This window comes from Capsicum annuum, chromosome 12, assembly GCF_002878395.1.
Source record: "Capsicum annuum cultivar UCD-10X-F1 chromosome 12, UCD10Xv1.1, whole genome shotgun sequence".
NCBI lineage: Eukaryota > Viridiplantae > Streptophyta > Magnoliopsida > Solanales > Solanaceae > Capsicum > Capsicum annuum.
Window position 1 is genome coordinate 176,559,517 of NC_061122.1, and position 21,785 is coordinate 176,581,301.

Sequence of the window (21,785 nt, forward strand, 5' to 3'; positions counted from 1 at the left end):
TTGCGCCCTGACCCTGGGCGCAGGTAGTACCTGTGATTATCAAGGTGGGCATGAAGGTACCAGGATGAAAAAATCCTGCAGGTCAGCTCTCGATATTTTGTACTTCTGGCACTTCTTTAACTACTTGAGGTTCATAGGTCCTACTTATAGTCCACATGTTGACATAATAAGTGCCAGGAGTCATCTTTTCAACTCTTCTTCTATTCTCAAACATTCTATGATCATGAACAAGCCGAAAAGTATCTCAAACATCCATAATTGCTCCAAAAAGTAGCCAAAAATACCTTTTCATCTTTTTCACGGACTTAGCATCCAAAATATGATATCTTGTAAAACATACCCAAAATGTATCATATCTAACAAAATAACCTCAGAAACTTGTATATTTTCCTTATTTTAAGCATCTAAAGTGATATTTTCTATAGCACATTAACACCCTCAACTTAGAATGTTTGCATGTCCTCACAGGCAACAAATTACAACCAAACAAAAATGACGCTTAACTAGGAAAATCTAAGTTATTCAAGGCGGTCAGTCTACACTTAAAGCTCAGAACACAACATCCCCTCTAATATTATTTTTATAAACCAACTGTGTATGAACATGAAGCATAACAATGTGGCACAAGGGGATCAAGGTATTTCAATTACATTAGAAAAAAAAACCACTCATACATGCAAGTTACGCTACCCGAAATAAGTAAATAGCTAGCAATAAGACTCAAGTGCTCCTACAAAAAGGATCTCCCACTTACTCATATGAAATAATTCATGTCAATACAGAGACAGTCAAGAGACACTCGCACTCAGAAGAGAAGTTTCAATCAATACATGTCATATACCATAGGCTTGACCTTATTTTCTTTATCTTAGTTTTTAGATAATCAAGCTAGGATCACTATAGGACTTTTTTTGGCTTGTAATGTAGGCTTGGGGGTTGGTATGGTATATATGGACATATCAAATGACTAAGTGGTGACTTTTTTTGGCTTGTAATGTAGGCTTGGGGGTTGTTATGGTATATATGGACATATCAAATGACTAAGTGGTACAACATCTAACCTAAAACTTGAAAAAAAAAACAAAAAAGCACCACTAAAGAAAGGAGATAAAGTAGAGATGACACAAAGACAAGAACATAAATGGATTTAAACACAAAAGAAGAAAAAAATGCATTAAAGTAAAGGGATATAAGAGATACATACACCTACACCAATGAATAACACAAAGGTGTGTATGCAACACCAATACACACAACATAATACAAGCATGAGGAGCACCAAGAGCACAAGATATTGTCCAAAATTCAAGCTTCGGAATTGGCAAGCAATTGAAGTCTTTTTTGGAATATTTTGAAGCCTTTTTCAAGAGAATAAAAGGAGGAGGATTTATACACTCAATAGGCACCTCAATTTAAGGGCATTGAAGACATTTTTCACTCCAAATTAACACTCAAGAGGCGCCCCAATTCCCTCCCTAATTAAGGGCATTTTTGTTAATTGGCATGTTATAGTATAAATAGACAAGTAGGCTTCTATTTTCACTATATTTGATTAATATTGAAAGGATACTCTTTAGTTAGTAGTTTTAGTCTTCCTTATCTTATAGAAACTGAAATTTGAGTGTTGAATGAATTTGGAAGGATTTTCACTTGTATTGAACATTTGGCATGAAAGGAGGAGTTGAGGGAGTGTTTCCATTGGTTCACCTAAGAGGGTGGTGTTATCTCTCATTTGTATTGTGTGTCTTGGTCTTTGATACACACCTTTGTGCTATTCATCGGTGTGGGTGTATGTCTCTCTACTATCTTTACTTTTTGTATCTCTTCTTCATCTCTTTTCTCCTAAGTATGCATTTTTCGTTTTGTGTGCTTACTGATTTTTGCCTTCTAGTGTTTAATTTCGTGTTTGTGATAGTCTTTAGGTTATAATTTTGTATCAAATACTTGTTTAGTCTTTTTCCAACATCCCTAAATCTTGGTTTTAGTGTCCTTATTAAGAAAGTCTCACCAAAAAGAGTCAAAAAATCCAAAAATCTCAAAAAAAATTGTGTGTTGTGTTGTAGATCCGAACCTAAAAACTTAGATCTACATGATTTTAATTTGTTTTGGATGTTTCTTGTGTTAGATTCTTGTTCTCTAACACCTAGGGAGCCTAAATCTACACTTGGAACAAGATTTGGTTGAGTTTGAGCTAAGAACCTCCATGGATATGGTGTTTTGAAGCTTTAGAGCTTAGATCCGTGTGGGTTTTTAAATTTTGGATGTGGTTTGTTTCTGATTTTAAGATATTTGAGTTCATATTGGACTAAGTAACCTAGATATAAAAGAAAATCCAAATTCAGAGTTCATTTGATAGGGGGTCAAACTTTGGTCAACTCTTAAATATTCATCTTGTTCTTCAATGTTCATCATATCTTGTTGGAGAAGAATATTAAAGAGGTGCATTTGATCCAAAATAAAGAGTAGAGAGGGTGTACTTGGTGTTTGTAAAGGAATATTCCTTGGTATATTCATAGTCATCCAAAAGAAAGAAGAGACAAAGGAAAAATCAAAGTACAATTCCAAGTACAAAGGGGGACCATTGTTTTTGAATTCATTTGAAGCTCCAAAAAGGCTTTCAAACCTTCAAACTTTCCCTCCCAGACGAAATTCTTCCTCTCCAAAGGTGTTCTAGGCCGAGACTTGGAATTTTGGATTGAAAATTTTTGAAAACTCAATGGCCAATCATTAAATATCGCGTCATCATAGCTCAACTGCCAAATTGAGTTCTTAGTTAGATTTCTTAGTTTCTAATTTTTTATTCTAGTTTCTTGTGTGTTGAATTCTATCACTAATTAGCAAACTAGTAAGTACCTACTAGTTTGGTAATTAGTCTAGAGTTCGTATATTGCGTGTCTTCAGTTTTTGTGTGCCTATTCTCATTTTTAATTCGTAGTAGTTTGTTGGTTCAAGTTCGTGCATCATTTTATTTGAGTCTTATCAACAAAAATCAATTTCGAACCAAGGCTTATTCACCACTCAATTCACTTACCAAGTATTGCCAAGTATTCAACACTTGTGAGACCAAGTGTGAGGTAAGATACAAGTGTGAGTGTGGTGAGGCTTTTGAACTAACATGTTTGTTCATTTTGTAGATTTTCCTTTTGCTGTATTTTGGATTTTTTAGGCACTTTTGAGATAGAATCCGAGGGTACCACCTCTCAACTCTTGGGTAATGATGTTATGGGGGCCTTGATGGCTAGGATTGAGGCCTTTTCCCGAGATATGAAGAGTGATAATGATGCTTTGAGGAGTAATATAGATGCTATGAGGAGTGAAATGTCCACTTTTAGTAGGAGTCTTGATTGTGTTGAAAGTAGGAGGAAATCATGACCTTTTACTCCTAACCCCTACCATGCATCCTCGTGTGTCCAAGCTAACAACTCTTCCATTACCATAACACCTGAAACCCTCCACCAAATACTCCCCCACCACCTCTTCAAAACCAAGCCCAAACCACTCCTAACCTAAACATACCAAGACCCTTAGAAGGACTTGGAACCCAAAATACCCCACCAAACCAAAACTTTCAAGTACCAAATCCCTTTGACCAAAGACTTATTACCCTACATAACCAAACACCTCCACAGTATCCCAACCACCAAATACCTAATCCAATTGATCAAAGGCCTTATCCTCCACAAGACCCAATTTCTCAAATCCAAGTACCAAATAACCAAACACCTTATCCTTTTCACCAAATGCCACAAAATCGAAATCTCCCCATCAAGTAGAAGAAGAAAAAGAGTTAGAACCCAAGGGGAGTGAGGCCGATCCTTAAGGTGGAGATAAAGTGGATGGTTAGATACAAGGAGGATGTAAAGTAAGGAGGGAAAAAGGAAAAGAAGGCCACGGGTAGTGAAATTGGAAGGGAAAAAAAACACTTGATTGTGGATCTTGTCCAAAAGGACCCTTAATATTCACTAACCTAAATACTAGCATTTTGCCTAGTATTTTCTATTTTGTGTGCAGGTTCAAGACCCTATAAGCCCCAAGGAGAAGCCCAAGGAAGTTTTCTTTAAGCCCTTGGCCGAAAGTCCAAATTTTGGGATAAGTGTTGAAGAAGTGAGTCCAAAGGGAAACATTGACATATTCCCTTTTAATGTGTAGCATGAGGGCTTCCATGATGCAAAACCAAGTGAATAACACACTTTCTATGATCTACAAGGTAATAAAGCTACCTTTTACACCTCTAGAAACTTGAATTGTTGTGATGTGGCTAGTAGTGGCCAAAGTGGTGTAGTTTTGGATTTTCTAAGTGAAGAAGTGTGTGAATCTTCCTTTTGTGATACTCTTGGTATTTTTAGGTTGAATAAGTACCAAACTCTTCTTGTGGGTATGCAAGCACTAGTTGATCCTTTAGATGATAAAATGAATTCTTTTCGTAAGAATGATTTGTGTCCATCTAGTGCTAGCACTTATAACTTGAATAAGGTTCCATCACCAAGTAACAAGAGTATTTACACACTAGTTGACCCTTGTGAAAACCAAGGTGATTCTACGTTGGTATCTGAGTTGCCAACAACTAGTGAGGGTGTGCAAAATAATCAATTGGGTGGAGTTGACCTTGAATTGCTTGAATATTTAGGAAACCCGAATTGTGATTGTTCTTGTGAGCATGTTTTTGTGTGTGATCCCTTTACTGCTCATGGTTATTTATATATATATGGGGATTACTCTCTTAAAATAGATAGTGGTTCATGCTTATAAATTCCATCTATTTCTTCTTTGTGTGTTTCCTATGTTGAGCATCCTAGTGATGATGAACTTGGAACTAGTGAGTACTTACATAAGGGAACCATATTTGAAGTTGATTTGTGTGACATTTTCCTCTATTCTCTATTTGCCTTTGATGATATATGTGATATTGTAGAGAGTTTGTCTTTTAGATTGCGCAAAGCCTATGGGGAAAAAAAATGTTGTCTAGATCCATGTCTGAGGCCACTCTTTCCATTTGACCCCAGTGCCAAATATGGATATGATGATGCTGGCACACCTAACTTATTGCTTAGTGTACATGACAAGCAAAGTATTATTCTTGAAAACTCGAGGGCAAATGTGTCATTGTCATCTTGGGATAATGCTTCTAAATGTGCATCCTTGCTTGACATACTTGTGCTTGAATTGAATGAATCCCAACTTATGGATGCCAAGTTGATGTTTAACTTGAAAGAAGAAAGCCATATGTGTTTAAATGACTTGATTCCAACCTTATGTGATAAACCTATTAAATTAATTGGCATTCTTATAGATGATAGCACCTTGGATGATGCCTTTATACTTGATGTCTTCCTTACTACCTCTTTATTTATGATGATATCCATGCAAGTCTTGGATTTGTTTTATGTAGGGGTAGGATATTAGTTTGTTGATCTACTTGGAGTTACAATGTTATATGGCTTTTGTGGACCTTTGTAGTTGCGTTACCTCTTGATGCTTGTCTTAGCTGTGTCCTTTGTGATATTTATGGTAGGTGCTTCATGATCATAATGAAGGATAGTTGGTTGTATTTCAAATATGTACCTCCTGGAAGTGTTTCTTTGAACTTGTGTGTTGAAAACCATGACATTAACCTTGTTCATAGTGGCCTTGTGTATGGCATAGTTGTGTGTAATTTCTTGGATGATTTTGAGTTGGATCCCTTAGTAAAAGGGATAATTAGTCTTGGCTTATGCCCTTGGTTACTTCGACCCTTTGAACTTGGTGCATTCTTGAAGTATGGGAGGGATATCCTCGGATTATGTTCATCCATTTTTTATGTTGATCCTATTCACTTTCTTTGTGCTATTTATGCTAAGTGTTTCATGTCACAAACAAAGGACCCATGGATGTATGTCAAGTGTGACCAACCTTGGCTTATCTATATAACTTGTGGTACTAATGCTAACCCTCTTTCTTTGAGGATTGTGTTCTTGTTTTCCCTCTCTTTGGTTTTACAAGATCTGAATTTGAGGATAAATTCCTTTCAAGATGGAGAGGATGATACAAGCGTGAGGAGCACCAAGAGCACAAGATATTGTCCAAGATTCAAGCTTCGGAATTGGCGATCAATTAAAGTCTTTTTTTAGAGTATTTTAAAGCCTTGTTCAAGAGAATAAAAGGAGGAGGACTTATACACTCAATAGGTGCCTCAAGTGAAGGGAATTGAAGACATTTTTCACTCCAAAGTAACACTCAAGAGGCACCCCAATTCCCTCCCTCATTAAGGGCATTTTTGTCAATTGGCATGTAATAGTGTAAATAGACATGTAGGCTTCTATTTTCATTAGCTTTGATGAATATTGAAAGGATACTCTTTAGTTAGTAGTTTTAGTCTTCCTTATCTTATAGAAACCTAAATTTGAGTGTTGAATGCATTTGGAAGGATTTTCACTTGTATTGAACAATTGGCAAGAAAGGAGGAGTTGAGGGAGTGTGAATTCCCTTTGTTCACCTAAGAGGGTGGTGTTATCTCTCATTGGTGTTATGTGTCTTGGTGTTTGATACACACCTTGGTACTAGTCATTGGTGTGGGTGTATGTCTCTCTACTATCTTTACTTTTGCATCTCTTCTTCATCTCTTTTGTTCTAAGTGTGTTGTTTTTCCTTTTGACTTTTTGCTGATTTTTCCTATCTAGTATCATTTTCGTATTTTTGATAGTCTTTAGGATATCACAAAACCAACGTAGTATAACACCATACTCTTAGGTGGACACACAGGGATCAACTCCTTAAGCACCCACCTTTTTTGCCAATATATCAATTCAAGTGAATCCACACTCAAGCTAACCCTAGTTTCAATGACTTTTCCAAGACCTACACTAAAATGGCTTTTCCAAGCCCTACACTAAGGAAAGAAAATAAAATTTGAGTTTCACTCAATCAATTCTTAAAAGATTATGAAAAATAGAAGTCTAATTGTCAATTTATACTTATTACAAACAAAGACTAAAATACCCTTAATGAAGGGTGCTTCTTTAGAGTGTAAAAAGAGAGCCATCAAAGACAATACTGCCCTTAATTAAAGCCCTTGAATTAGGTTCCTATGGAGTGTTGTTTTGGAGTGTAAGTAGTCCATAATGATCTTAGAAGTAGGAGCCTCTTGAGTGTAGAACCTCTTCTTCTCTTTTAACTTGAACAAGGCTTTGTAATGGTTGTAAAAGGGCTTACAAATCCGAATCTTGAACCTTTGACAAGAACTTGTAATCCTTGTTCTCTTTATTCTTGTATCATCCTCCCCATCTTGAAAGGAATTTTTCCTCAAATTCACACCTTGCAAAACCAAATAGAAAGAAAAACAAGCACACAAACCCCATGGTAGAAGGGTTAGCATTAATACCACAACTTATATACCCATGCCAAGGGGGTACACTTTTGGAATACGACCAACAATCCTTTGTTATAATCATGAAACACTTACTACAACCATCACAAAGGACTTGGATAAGATAGACATCAAGGAAAGAGGAGTGCAAACCGAGACCATCACGTATATCAACAAGCCAAGGTTGTTAACATTTGACAAACATCCACTGGTCCTTTGTGTGTGACATGAAAAGCTTAGCATGAATGGCACAAAGGAGGTGGTTTTGGCAAATATCAAGAGATAAGGAAACTACAATGGCCTTAATGGTTTTACTATGCCCAAAAGGTAAGACTACCTTTGGATAAAAACCCTAAGATACATTTGTTTTCTACAAAGTACCTCATCAAATATGGTGACACTATTGATCTTAATGTTCACCTCACTCACATATCATTATCATTTAAACAAAAAACCATCCACAAACTTACTACCTCTACTATAATACACATTCAAAATTAAGATGGTTATCATCATAGGAAAAGAGGTAGTATAGGAAGGAATCAAGTGTAAAAACATCACCCAAGTTCCTATCATCTACAAGAAGGCCACTTGGACCAAAAGGTATAGTAAATGAGGCACACAAGAACGGAATTAAGATGATTAAGCATATTTGACTTCTTCTCCTCAAGTAAAACATTAACTTGGCATCCAAAATTTGTGGTTCATATAACTTAAGAACAAGTGTGTCAAACATGGATGCAAGTATATAAGCAAGTCCCCAAAGAGGCAATGACACATTTTTCCTAGGGTCTACAAGAATGAAACCACCTTTTAGAAATAGGTCTCTCATAGTCACAAGGTCGCAAAAAAGGGTATTACATGAATGGAATTCATCTAAACTGTTTTCAAGAGACAATTCTCTTCTTGACCTACAATTAGTGATACCTTGGTCAAGAATGGAAATACTCAAGAGTGAACTCTCTTGGTTCCTTTTATTACTCCCCTTCTTTGGTGAATATCTAACATTGTTGGAAATTCCCCCCATGCACAACTTGGGTCTATCAAGTGGGTTGTAAATCCATAAGAAAGACTTTCCATCATAGGGAAGGATACAAACATTCACAATCAAACCTTGCTTGTCCCTTTGACCAAGCATCAAGTTTGATGTGAAGAAATTTCCTCACCCTAATAGGTCACCGGGGTCAAATGGGAGAAGTAGCCAAGAACATGGGTCAAGGCTATACTTACTTTTCCCTAAGGTGCCATTCTTATCACTAAACATACCCTCAATTAGACACAAACCACCATATCATAAAAGGTATCACAACTCAAGTTAAAATAAGTATCAAGCAATTCATCCCCATATATATCACACAAAGGTGGGGTGTCATACAATGGATCACAATTAAGATCACTTTCACAAAAACAATCACTAATTGGATTTCTTAAACACTTAAGCAAATTAAAGTTATCATAAACCAATTGATCATTCTTTTTCAAACTTAGGAGTTCACCATCAAGAATAGGATGGTTAACATTATCTTCACTCAACCCTATATTCTTAATGGATTTCAAGAAATAGGGTAACAAGTGATCTTAAGCATACCACCTTTCTTTTTAAACACATCATATCTTACTTCACTAGGTGCCATGCAAGGAGTGATCTCACTAGTTTCACACAAGACATCTTTCTTTGAGAGAAATTCACTATTCAAAGGTAATGAGTTTAAGCATACAAGTTCACTCTCACAAAGACATATGCCTTGCAACATTTTCATCCACATGATATCTTTGAGAAAAACTATCATTAAGGCCTTCATCACACAATATGCTCAAAGAACCATCTCTATTCTCATGATCAACTCTATCAACATTATCACTAATTCGAGGATTACTAAACACACCACACATATGCTCAAGTAGTGGACTATATTCGTGAGTAAGTTGATCATCCTTCACAACCTCACTAGTTGTTGGCAACTCACATACCAACGTAGACTCACCTTGTTTTTCACAAGGTTCAACTAGTGTGTGAATACTCTTTTCACTTGGTAAGGGAACCTTATTCAAGTTATAAGTGCTAGCACTAGATGGACACAAATCATTCTTACTAAAAGAATTGATTTTGTCATCTAAAGGATCAACTAGTGCATGCGTACTTACAACAAGAGTTTGGTCCTTATGCAACCTAACAACACCAATAGTATCACAATAGGAAGATTCATACACTTCTACACTAAGAAAATCCAAAACTACACCACTTTGAGCACTACTAGCCATATCACAACAATTCAAGTTTCTAGGAGTGTAGAAGATAGCTTTGTTACCTTGTAGATCATGGGAAGTATGTTCTTCACTTGCTTTCGTATCATGGTAGCCCTCATGCTCTCCATCTTGAAGCTCGGCCTCATTTTCCATGGAAACCAAAAATTGGTAATTCAAATTTTGAGGTAAAATTTGAGCGCCAAGTCCTTCTTGTTGGGCTTGGCTCAATAGGGGATATATAGGTTTACTTCACTCTCGAGTTGATGGACTTTGGTTTTGTGGAGGCTTTGGTGGCTATAGTCTATCAACACCCACTTTCATTCTAATCATGTCACCCTCTATTTATCCGAAATCACCCTTCATTGAACCCAAACCACCCTTAATTGAACCCAAATTCGTATGCATCCTAGCGATGTCACGAGACAAGGCCTCAAGACGAGCGAATATAACTTTACTAACATCATTAGCTAAAGGTTTAGATGTGGTACCCTCGAGTTCCATGATTCAAGTACCTAAGGAACAAGTAAAAACAGCAAAGGAAAACCTACAAAATGAGCAAACAAGTTAGTTCAAAAGAAATCCTCACCACTCTCACTCTCGGTTCTTACCTCACACTTAGTCTCACAAGTGTTGATACTTTGGCATGTACTTGGCAAGTGAGTGAGGAATGATTATAATTTGTCCCGAAATGGATTTTCTTTTGATATGATGCAAAGAAATTGCTTACAGACTTTAACCAACAAGTTTCAACAAATTACAAATGATAAAAGCACAAAAGAAACGTTTACAAGAAACAAAGGTCTCAAAACTAATTATTAACCTAGTAAGTAGTTACTAGTTTGGTAATTAGTGATAGAATCACCACAAAAGAAACTAGAAACAATAAATTAAAACTTAGAAATCTAATTTAGAACTCAATTTGGTTGTTCATAAAAGTGATAATATGGCAGCTTGTGATTGGAAGTCACTTTTCAAAAATTTTCAATTCCCAAATTTTTGTTTTGGCCAAACACACTTTAGGGAAGAAGAATGAATGAAATTGGGCGGAATTTGGAGGGTTTGGAGCCCCTTTTCAAGTTCAAATGGATTTGAAAACAATTGGTCCCCTTAAGTGTACTTTCAATTGTACTTGCTTGTCCCCTTGTCCCCTTTTTCTTTTTGGAAGACTTAGAATATGCTAGGGAATTTTCTTGTACAAAAACTTAGTACACTCTATTTATTCCCCCTTTTTAAATCAAACAAGCTACTTGAATATTCTTCTTCAACAAGATTTGAAGATGATGGATAAACAAGATGAATATTCAAGAGTTGACCGAGGTTTGACCATAAGGCAAATGAACTCTAAATTCAATTTTTCTTTTAGATCTAGGTTCCCTTTGCCAAGACAAGCATAACCAACGCAAAATCAGACATAAACACCCACAATATGACAAGGTCACACATTACCACCTTCAAAAAAAGCTTCAACAAGCCATAACCATAGTGGATCTAGCTCAAAAATAATCAAATCTTGTTCCAAACGTGGATCTAGACTCCTTAGGTACTAGGTAACAAGGATAAAGCACTTGAAACCAAAAAAATGTCACAAAACTAAGTAAATCTAGGGTGCAAGGTTCGGATCTACTACAAAGACACAAGATACCACTTTTTTATTTTTCTTAATGCTAGACTCTTTTTTTATTGAGATTTTCTTAGATCCAAGGCTTAGAGTTGTGGGAACAACTCTAATACATGGCTCTTGATACTAAATGATATAAGATCTAACCTAAAAAGTGAATAAAAACGTGAAAACAGCCACTAAAGAAAGGATATGAAGTAGAGACGACACAAACACAAGCACACAAATGGATTTGAACACAAAAGAAGAAGGAAATGTATTAAAGTAAAGGGATAAAAGTGAGACACACCTACACCAATAAATAGCACTAAGGTAGGTATGCAACACCAAGACACACAACACCAATGGAGGATAACACCATAATCTTAGGTGTACACAAAGGGATAAACTCCTCAAGCACCCACCTTTCTTGCCAAAATGTCAACTCAAGTGAATCCACACTCAAGCTAACCCTAGTTTCAATGTATTTTCCAAGACCTACACTACAATGGCTTTTCCAAGCCCTACACTAAGGTAAGAAAATACAATTTGAGTTTCACTCAATTAATTCTTCAAAGCTTATGAAAAATAAAAGCCTAATTATCTATTTATACTTATTACAAACAAAGATTAAATACCCTTAATGAAGGGTGCTCCTTTAGAGTGTAAAAAGAGATTTATCAAAGACAATATTTCCCTTAATGAAATCCCTTGAATTAGGCACCTATGGAGTGTTATTTTGGAGTGTAAGTAGTCCATAATAACATTAGGAGTAGGCACCTCTTGAGTGTAAAACCCCTCCTCCTTTTTCAACTTGAACAAGGCTTTATAATGGTTCCAAAAAGGGTCTTCAAGCACTTGCAAATCCATAGCTTGAACCGTTGACAAGACTTTGTAATCCTTGTGGTCTTTATGCTTGTATCACTAAGCCTCCTTGGCACTACATTAACCTTGGGGTCTTACTTTTTAGCTAATTTCTATTTATTCTACCCTTATTTCTCCTTTTTTTAATCTTTATTTCACATTTAGGTTGGCTGTGGTATTTTATTCTTTTCTTTTTCACTTTTCATAATTTTTTTCTTTTTACCACACCCAGTCTTACTGACTTTTCCTCTTATTATACCCTTCTTCATACCTACTTTACATTATGCACTCTTATGATAACCACCCCCAACTTAGGCATTTTGCTTGAGTTGAGGTGCACAATTTACAAGAAGGACCAAGGCCAAAATAAGTTCATTATAGCACAAATAGAAAGGTGAATAGGTGAAATAAGAAAAATAGGCTACAAGGTTCAAAATAGGGATCAAGGGATATAATTCACACATGGAAGGTCATTTAGACTAAAAGTGGACTGAAATCAAAAATGGCTTATGATCTTGTCCCAACTGACTATCTTTCAACCTAGGCAAGACTAACCAGGCAAGTTCTAAATTCAACACACAAAGGGAAATAGATAGTATCTCATACACACATAGCACAGAGTCAATATTAGCAACTACTACTTATCCAGTTCATGCAATTGTTAGTAAGTGATTATCATGCCCCTAATCCTAATGCCATAACAAGATCCACAATGTTCACACATATATACATTCACACATTTCTTAAACATAGAATTTTAGAAAGGTATCAAAAATCAATAAAAACATGACTACTGCCCTAAATACTTAAAAATCTATTGATTATACAAAAACACCACACAATATGAAATAACAAACAATACGACACAAAATTATCCAAGACATGCCAGTTTTACAACCATATCATGGACAATAGGAACAAAATCATAGCAATGAAAACCTGCGGCAGCATAGTATGCCCACTCCCAACTAAATATTATGCACTGCTCTCAATGCATTAAAATAAAGAAAAATAGAGGGAAGTAAGAACATACCTAGGATGCACTAGGCACCCAAATCATGAGCATCCCTAGATGTGGTCATATCAACTAGTGGAGGTGGAGGAGTAGTGGTAGTGGTGCACTACTAAAGAATGCAACTACTGCTATAGTTGCTCACATCTGCCTATCGATGAATGTACTCTCCATTAAATCATGTCTGGCCCTTTGAAAATCCTAGTCATATGGTATATCAAGATCCTGCAAGCCTCCAACATGACTTCTCTTGTCCCCAACTATTCGAACCTCCTCATTATCCTCTGCAAAAAAAATCAAATTATCCCAGTATGCATTATGGTTATATCTGAACCACTAGGGTATAGCTGAGGGAGTGGCTGCTACAGGACTCTCTGTAAAAGAGGGTACCTCTACTTGTAGTATATCAAAATCCTCCCTCATCTTGGCTATATTCGGAGCATTAATCTTTGAGAATAAATTTATAACCCGTATCTCAAACTCTTTGAGCCTTATTTGGAAATCTGCATGTAGCTCGAATAGTGCAACTCTCCATGTAGCCTCCCATCTGGCCTCTACCTACTCAAATCTGGTTGTAACCCCTGATATTATCTACGCATAGAGAGTAGTCATCTTGATTTTAACAAACCTCAAACTTGTATCGGTGTCCCTCTAGCTATCCACTAAGATCTACAAAAACTTACTATATCTAGTAATCAAACCTGAGCAAGAGTTGTAGTAGATGGGCAAGTAGGCTCTGAAGATACACCCATCGGCTTTAAGATCAAATTCGAGGTTGTAAAAAAAGTGGTTGGTTTCCCATCGCCATGCATACTCGAATCTGGAGCCTCTCCCTGGTCCCCTATCTCCATATAAATACCAATACCCATATCTTCTCAATATGCCTCACTAGGATCTATAGTAACTATTGGGCCCTCAGTCTGGTTATATGGTACTATTTTCTACTCTCACGATCTCCTAGAAGGTCCTAAACATTCCAGATACTTCATAGTCTTTGTATGTACAGTCATCATTATAAGTATCCTCTCATTTAGTCTCGGTATATCAGGTACACCGACCTCATCATATAGCCTCTAAATTATGTAAGGGAATGGTAGATTAGTCAACTCCCTAAATGCTCTATCATTTAACTCATATTGGGGAATGGCAAAAAAATCTAAAGCAAATTTGGCCATCATACAAGCAACCATTGTTGTTCCATCCTAAGTCAACATATTATCCAAAGCCATGGGTACCAGTCGGTATCTAATCAGAAACTACCAAAACATAGCCTCAAATGTCAATAGGACCTTTATTATCATACCATGTCCCTTAATCCATAGGGTCTCATCACCTAAATATGAAATATAAATGGCTATCCACCTATCCATCTCTATAATACCCGTACTTTTTCTATCTTGAAATTTTTCCCTAAGAATGTTAGAAGCTTTCTTTGAAAGATGAATCCACTTTTATAGATGTAGTGTTTTTAATATTTTCACTTTTTATCATGTGGAAAATTCAATAAGCTTTCCATCGATACTACATTCGCCCAACTCCGACACTCAGGCGAAGAGTAAGAGCCTTTTTAGTGAGACAATGTATCACCTGAGCCTTCAGTGCATCACGAAGATAGCTCAAATAACAATTGTCAATTTTCAATGTTGCACCACAATAGTGGCCCATCGCTCCAAACTTCTAGGTCACAGACAAGGTGGCAATGTGATAGCTCCACGTTGCACCACTATGTAATTTCCCATTTGTAAGTTTCCAGTGTTGCTCCGTGATAGTGGCGCTCGCGCCAAGGATGAAAATTGAAAAATTTTCTCAAAAATGAAAGACGTGTACTAGGGTTAAAATGGTCAATTTTCCACCCTATATATAAGCCTTATAACACGATATTTGGCCTTAATTTAGCAACTTATACTCAATTACTCTCAAAAACTCTCAAGAACAAGCCCTATTGTTTTTATAGAAGGTTCAATTCCAAGGGAATTCATCATCAAATTTCAAGAATCTCTTCTTTAATATTTATAGGATCAAGAACTAAGGTATGCACCATGTTGATTCATCGACTCCTTTCGTCCATGAAGCTCAAGAACCCTATTTTAAACTATATGTCAGGATGTTCTTGTTTTGAATTGATTATGTTCATGTTTTTATTGTTGTATGATTGCCAATATTGCATCTTTATCATGTTTTTATGAAACCATGTTAGTATAGGGTTGAAATTCATGCAATTGAGTTTAAATTGTGGAACTATGTTGTATTAAATTGATAAATCACGCCTATGCCCTAAGTGTGCATGTAAGGTGTTTGATAATATACCCCAATGAATTAATGATGATCAAGTACTTAGTTTCCATGTGTCAAGATCATGTCATGCCTCTTAAGTTATGCTATACCTACTTGATTAAGATGATTCCCATGCAACACCTACGCATTGTGATTTCTTGATGAGATGTTCATACGATTAGAAGCATGAAATTATGCCATGTTTATACGTATTACTATCTATGTACAACATTATGATTATCATGTTCTTCATGAAATTCCCAACTATGAAATTCTGAATTGTTGATATTGGTCATGTGATAAAAAATGTAAAGCTTTGTTAGTTTTATTTTGTCGAGTCCTAGGGGTAATTGTACCCAACAATTTAGTTGTGTTCCTAGAGCCATGTCATGTTTTTATGATACTCTCAGTCAAGCCATGATCCATAGAACTCAGTCAGTCAGATGACTCAAGAAATACTCAAGACTCTCAGTGATCCCAGTACTCTCGGAAATCTCATAATCTCAGTTAATTATCAAATAGCAGTAGTATTCCGTCAGTCAATGAAACTCAGTGAAATTAGTTTAGCTCCACTAAATAATATCATTAGTATCATTTTAGTTAAGTTAATCAGTTCAGTTCAGTATCTTTCATATGGGAGTAGGATTCAGCATCGAGTGATCCTAGGGATGGGGACTCACCTGCTAGATAGGACTGAGATCCCTAAAAGCAATCCCAAAGTTCTAGAACTATGTAGATAGTGTAGGTTGAGATGCACCTTATGCATTTAGGGATATATATATACATCTTATTTGGGTTACCTACCAGGAGGGTTTGATAGAAAGCTCCCTATCAGAGTGGGTATACCTACAGCAGGCCTTTACCTGTGTCATGGTATGGATACTCTTCCAATTGGGGTTACAGGTTGGACCCCACTAGTTTAGTTCTGGGGTTTGTTGGTTACATAATCACTTCCTACAGTTTTAGTTATAGTTTTAGTCTCAATCTTAGCCTCAGTAAAAGAACTCAACTAGTTCTATCAGATTTAGGATTGTCAGATATAGTCACTTATGTTATCAGTTATATCAATTCTCAAAACTTATGTTATTAGTTATATCAATTATCAGAACTTCTATTATCAGTATTCAGCTTCAGGACTGTTAGAAACAGTCAACCAAACCAGTTCTACATAATTAAAACTGTTAGAAATAGTTATTCTTGTATCAATAACATAGTATCAGTCCCTCTGTATTCAGTAATACAGTATCAGTCTTTCTCACTTATTAGCAACTCAGGGGTCAGTATCAATAGACTCAGTATTTATTCCTATCATGATCTCAGTTATATTTACGTAGTCATGTATGTATTTTCACATTTATGTTAGTTAGTTAGTTAGTATTGTTCATGCATATGAACCATTTGCATTCAGCCTACCTCTCTTGTATACCAGTTCATTCAAAGTACTAATGCATTTACGCTATGGTGTCTTATACCATAGGTTTAGAAGTACGAGCTCTAGAGAATCAGTAGCATCCCAGTTCACCATTCAGAGTCAGCTGTGAGTCCTCATCCTTTGAGGACATAATGATTACATTACTATTTTAGCTTTTAGTTTAATTCAGTTGTCGGAGTTAGTTGTGGACCTATCCCATTAACTCCCAATTCAGACAATTTAGAGGCTTTCAGACTATAGCATGCCAGATAGTTACTTCAGATTTATTTTGGTATTTATTATACCATTTCCAAACATTGTTTTATCAGATATTTATTCAGTTTTGAATCTTATGGCCTTACAGCTTTTACGTATTCTGTATAATTTCAGTATATTATTCAGTTCTTAGTTACAGATATCAATCATGGGTTAGCTTGTGTTCTTTCGAGGTCATAGGCACCATGTAGTATTTCAGGTACCAGATTCAGGGAATTACACTCTCAAAACTCTTTTATTAGTGCTTATCCTCCCACGTGATATGTCGATCATGTGCGACCCTCAACCTATGGTTACACTCAGCTATAGATACATGAGTAATATAATTTGGGCTGAAGATAACTCTGCTGATAGTCCCTATTGAAATATCAACTCTGACCCTCTAACCAGTGTATGATCAAGTTGTGGTTGCCTCATGATTCTCACTAGGCCTAGAGCTCTATGCATAGGATGGACTATTATAGCTCTGTAGGATGCATAAAATTCTTTTACCATAGTCGAGTTGTAAGAACCAAGTGCTCGAGTCATCCACTCTAACTGATATTGATCATATTCTATCTAAACTTAGTACTCAACTCAACCCTAATAGATCAATCTATCATTTCTCATAAATAACTCCTGTAGGACTGTCTGCCTCTTAAATATGACTATTGATATCAAATATCTCCTAAATACAAGGCCAAAATTTTGATGACGTCTAAACTACACCTCCTTTCAGAAGATAATACGACCATTATCAAAATATAGTAACCCAACAAAGGTTAGGGTCAAATCCCAAGGGAACACATGGAATTATGGATCTCAGCAATTGTAGTCAATAGGTAGAACTGGAAAAAAAATAGGGGATTTTGTGTAGTATTCTCAAGAAAGTAACTATATTAACTTTGGTCATAATCAGTTGTAAGTTAACACTGTGATTGTGCTCCCCTTGCTTCTCAACTCTGCAGGCTTATCATTTTTTGTTGAACCAACCTGATACTTTGCATGCAAAATTGATAAGTTATGTACCTTCTACAGTCATTTGGACAAGCAGAATGATTTTACCCTTACCCTTTACCTTTTGAGTCTCAGGATGTCACCTTACTTAACTATTACCTTTTGAGTCTCTTGTTATTAGATGAAATCTAACCATCTTACTTATATAAAACCTAAAAGTATGGATCGATAGTTAAACACTAAATTACTATTGTCTTTATCTATTCTTAGTCATTACTTCTCTTTTGGAATAAGTAGAAATATCTAAGTAGTATCCTAACATCTGCACCAGTTAAGAAAACTATTATAATAGAGATAAAGCAATACATGCATGGGTATCGATTCAGAAAAAAAGTAGTACTTTCCCTACTTCATCAATCCACCAGGGTTTCCACAACCCTAGCTATGGGTTTTTAGCCTCTCATGCTTAGGAAGAGATCAATAACATTCATAATCGAAAGCATAGATGAAATCACAACGATAAGATTCATAAAAGCCCACAACCACAACTTAATTAATCAACAGAAGTCAATACAAAAGAATCCTAAGATCAAAATTGAATCTTGGAATCAAAATATGTTTATGTGTATCAAAAGTGTGTTCCTCTTACTACAAAATACCTAAAGCGCTCCTCTTACTACAAAACACATAAAAGGTATTTATAGTACATGAGGAAACTCTAAAACCAAAGCCCAAATAAAATTGGAGAAAATTGGGCCAGTGGCCACTTATGGCCCCTATTTGTGCCCTTACCCTGGGCGCATTTAGTATTTGTGGTCAATAGGGTGGGCATAGGTACCATGATAAAAATCTTCCTGGTCGGCTCTCGGGATATTGGACTTCTATACTTACTTTGCTTGCTTGCGGTCTGTAGGTCCTACTTGCGGTCCACATGTTGACAAAGTAAGTGTCGGGAGTCATCTTTTCAGCTCTTCTTCAATTCTCGAACATTCTTTGATCACGAACAAGCCAGAAAGTATCCTGAACATCCATAATTTCTCCAAAAAGTAACCAAAAATACCTTTTTCATCTTTTTCACAGACTTAGCATCCAAAACATGATTTCCTACAGAACATACCAAAAATGCATCATATCTAAAAAAAAATTAACCATAGAAACTTGCATATTTTCCTTATTTTAAGCGTCTAAAGTTCTATATTTCTATAGCACATCAATTAATATTTTCCTTGTTATTGTCATTATCAGAGTCGGGGGCATGTCCAGTCTTAGATTGATTTTTGATTTTATTATTGGGTTTATGGATATTATGTGGATTGGGTTGTGATAATTGACATTGTTTGTTAACTTGAGTTATTATTCTCTATCTTATTATATGTTCAGATTTCAACCGCTACTAGGCATTATGTTATGTTAGGCTAGATATAGAGGGTGGTCTTTGATCCTCGGTGGACTCTGGATACCTATCACGGCTAGGCCCTTGTTTAGGTCATGACAAGCTCATTGTGAAGGTGGAGGTCCCGGGGGGGACCAATACTGGAAGCCATATTTTCTGATGTGGGGTCTTTATGACCATGTGCATATCTTACACATTATATACTTTGAGATGGTTTGAGTCTTGGTATCTTTAGCCCTCCTACGGATTTCCTTAGTCCGTGTGGCTAACACGTGTTAAGGCTCTTTCAGCATGGGGAGCTGAACCCATATAGCCCGTGGGTTTCCTTAAGAAGGATAGAGTTATACAATCCAGGTTAATGATTTTAAACTCCTATATTTATGACCCTTTACCCTATCCCTGCATCCTATATATATGTATGTATGAATGTGTGCATGTGGTTTGACTGGTTTTTGACATTACATTATTTTATCACTTTTTTGAGTTATATGCCAGTTTTTATCCCACTGACCTTCCCTGAATGTTGCATTAATTCATGATGTAGTGTCCTAGGGTTCTTTTTTTACTCCTTTATAGTGTTAGGTGGTACGAATAGAGGTTGACTTGTTGTGAAGTGGTGAGCCTCCATGATCTAAAAATCTTTACCATTTTATTAGGTTTCTTCTTAAATTTTGGAAATTGTGAACTCTCTTTGTCATGGTCAAGGTCGTGTCCCGACCTAGTTTGGTACTTTGTTATTTAGAGGCTTTTGTGAACAAGTGTGGGTTGGGTGGTTGTTTTTATTCTTAGACTATTCTTGATTTCTCTACATTCATTTCTATTTATGGTTGTCTTCCGTTGTTTATCTTTACTCTGTTCTGGATGTTAGTCTAAGGGGGTGAGCTTCGACTCATGGTGGGCTTGAGATACCCGTCATGACTAAGCCCTATTTTGGGTTGTAACATTGGTGTTGGAATTGGTGGTAGTTGTGCTAGATTAGAATAGTGAAGGTGGGAGGTGTGGTAGCAGCTAAAAATAGTGGTTGATAGCGATATTGGTTGTCAATGGTGGTTGTGATGGTGGAGGTGGTTGGTGGTGGTGGTTGGTAGTTGGTGATTATGGGTGCTGGTTGACAATGATTAGTGGTGGTGACTGGTAATTGTGGATGGAGTCATGGTGTATATTATCTAACATAAGAATATCTCCTAGTGAAATTAAGACTTTGTTCCAAATCTGAATTACTAAAACTTGTTAAGACTTATTAAGAGATAAATCTTAATAAAAACTAATGAACTTAATTGTCTAACATCTGAACCATTAAGATTCAAACCTCCATAAAATGCAAACAAATGAGGCTAGTCTAGTTCCAAGGTAAGTTCCATCATGACCACAACATTTGGGTCATGACTTCTTATAACTCCATAAACAAAATATGTGGGCTTTGTTATGGTCCAATGTAATACCTATACTTCAATAAATATACTTCACCGTCCTCTCTTTGTCTTCTATTCTCTCTTCTCTATTACTTACTTTAAGAATATTTTTGTGTGCATCGCTACCTAAATTCATCATCATAATTGAATAGGATTTTTTGTTTTTCAACTCTCGAAAGCTAGAGATTTTTGGATAAATATAAACTATCTTAATTCATTTATGGATAAGTTTTTTGTTTGAGAATGATAATAAAGTAGTTATCGACAATTAAGTCCCTTTTGAATACCTATACAACAATTCGGAGGTTGACCTCACTTCTTTAAAATCTTCACGCTAAATCAAAATCTAGTTCAGTAGCTTTTCAAGTGACATATGCAACTTTTTGTTTCAAATAGATTTCAAAATGAATATTCTGTCATTTCTTAACCCTACAAACATCTCCATCTATTTTGAAAAGTGTTTGAACTATACTTCGCTTTCAGTATTTATGTATAGTCAGAATTGGCCTTGTTAATAGAGTTATGCTTAGAATGTTCTTTTAGAAAATTTCTTTTTTTGTTTTCTACTCAATGCATTATAGTTAATGAAATTTCCCTCTTATTGAGTTACTTTTCCCTTTCATCAGTATTAGACTTCTAGCAAACTATTGTTCATGTCATATAAGAATAGAACCATATTTTTCATTTAAAGAAGTTTTCCCTTCAACTTTTTGACTATAATTAGGTTATGCTAGATCAGAATTAGAAAACAAATAAAATGTACAACAATTATGCTTTCTACATAATAAATCAACTATTTAAGCTCAGGTAGATATCTTTTCCTGATTGGTGAATGTACAACTTGGATAGGCAAACACTTGAATATTCCAAATGTCATGGCTTCTCCCTAAAATGCTTTTTTTCCTCTATAGTTATAATCTACAATATACATTCAAAATATGAATTAAACTATTTCTTAGACAATCATTCTTTAAGTTTACCTTAAGCAAATAAGGAGGGATTAAAGTTTTCATGGCCCAAT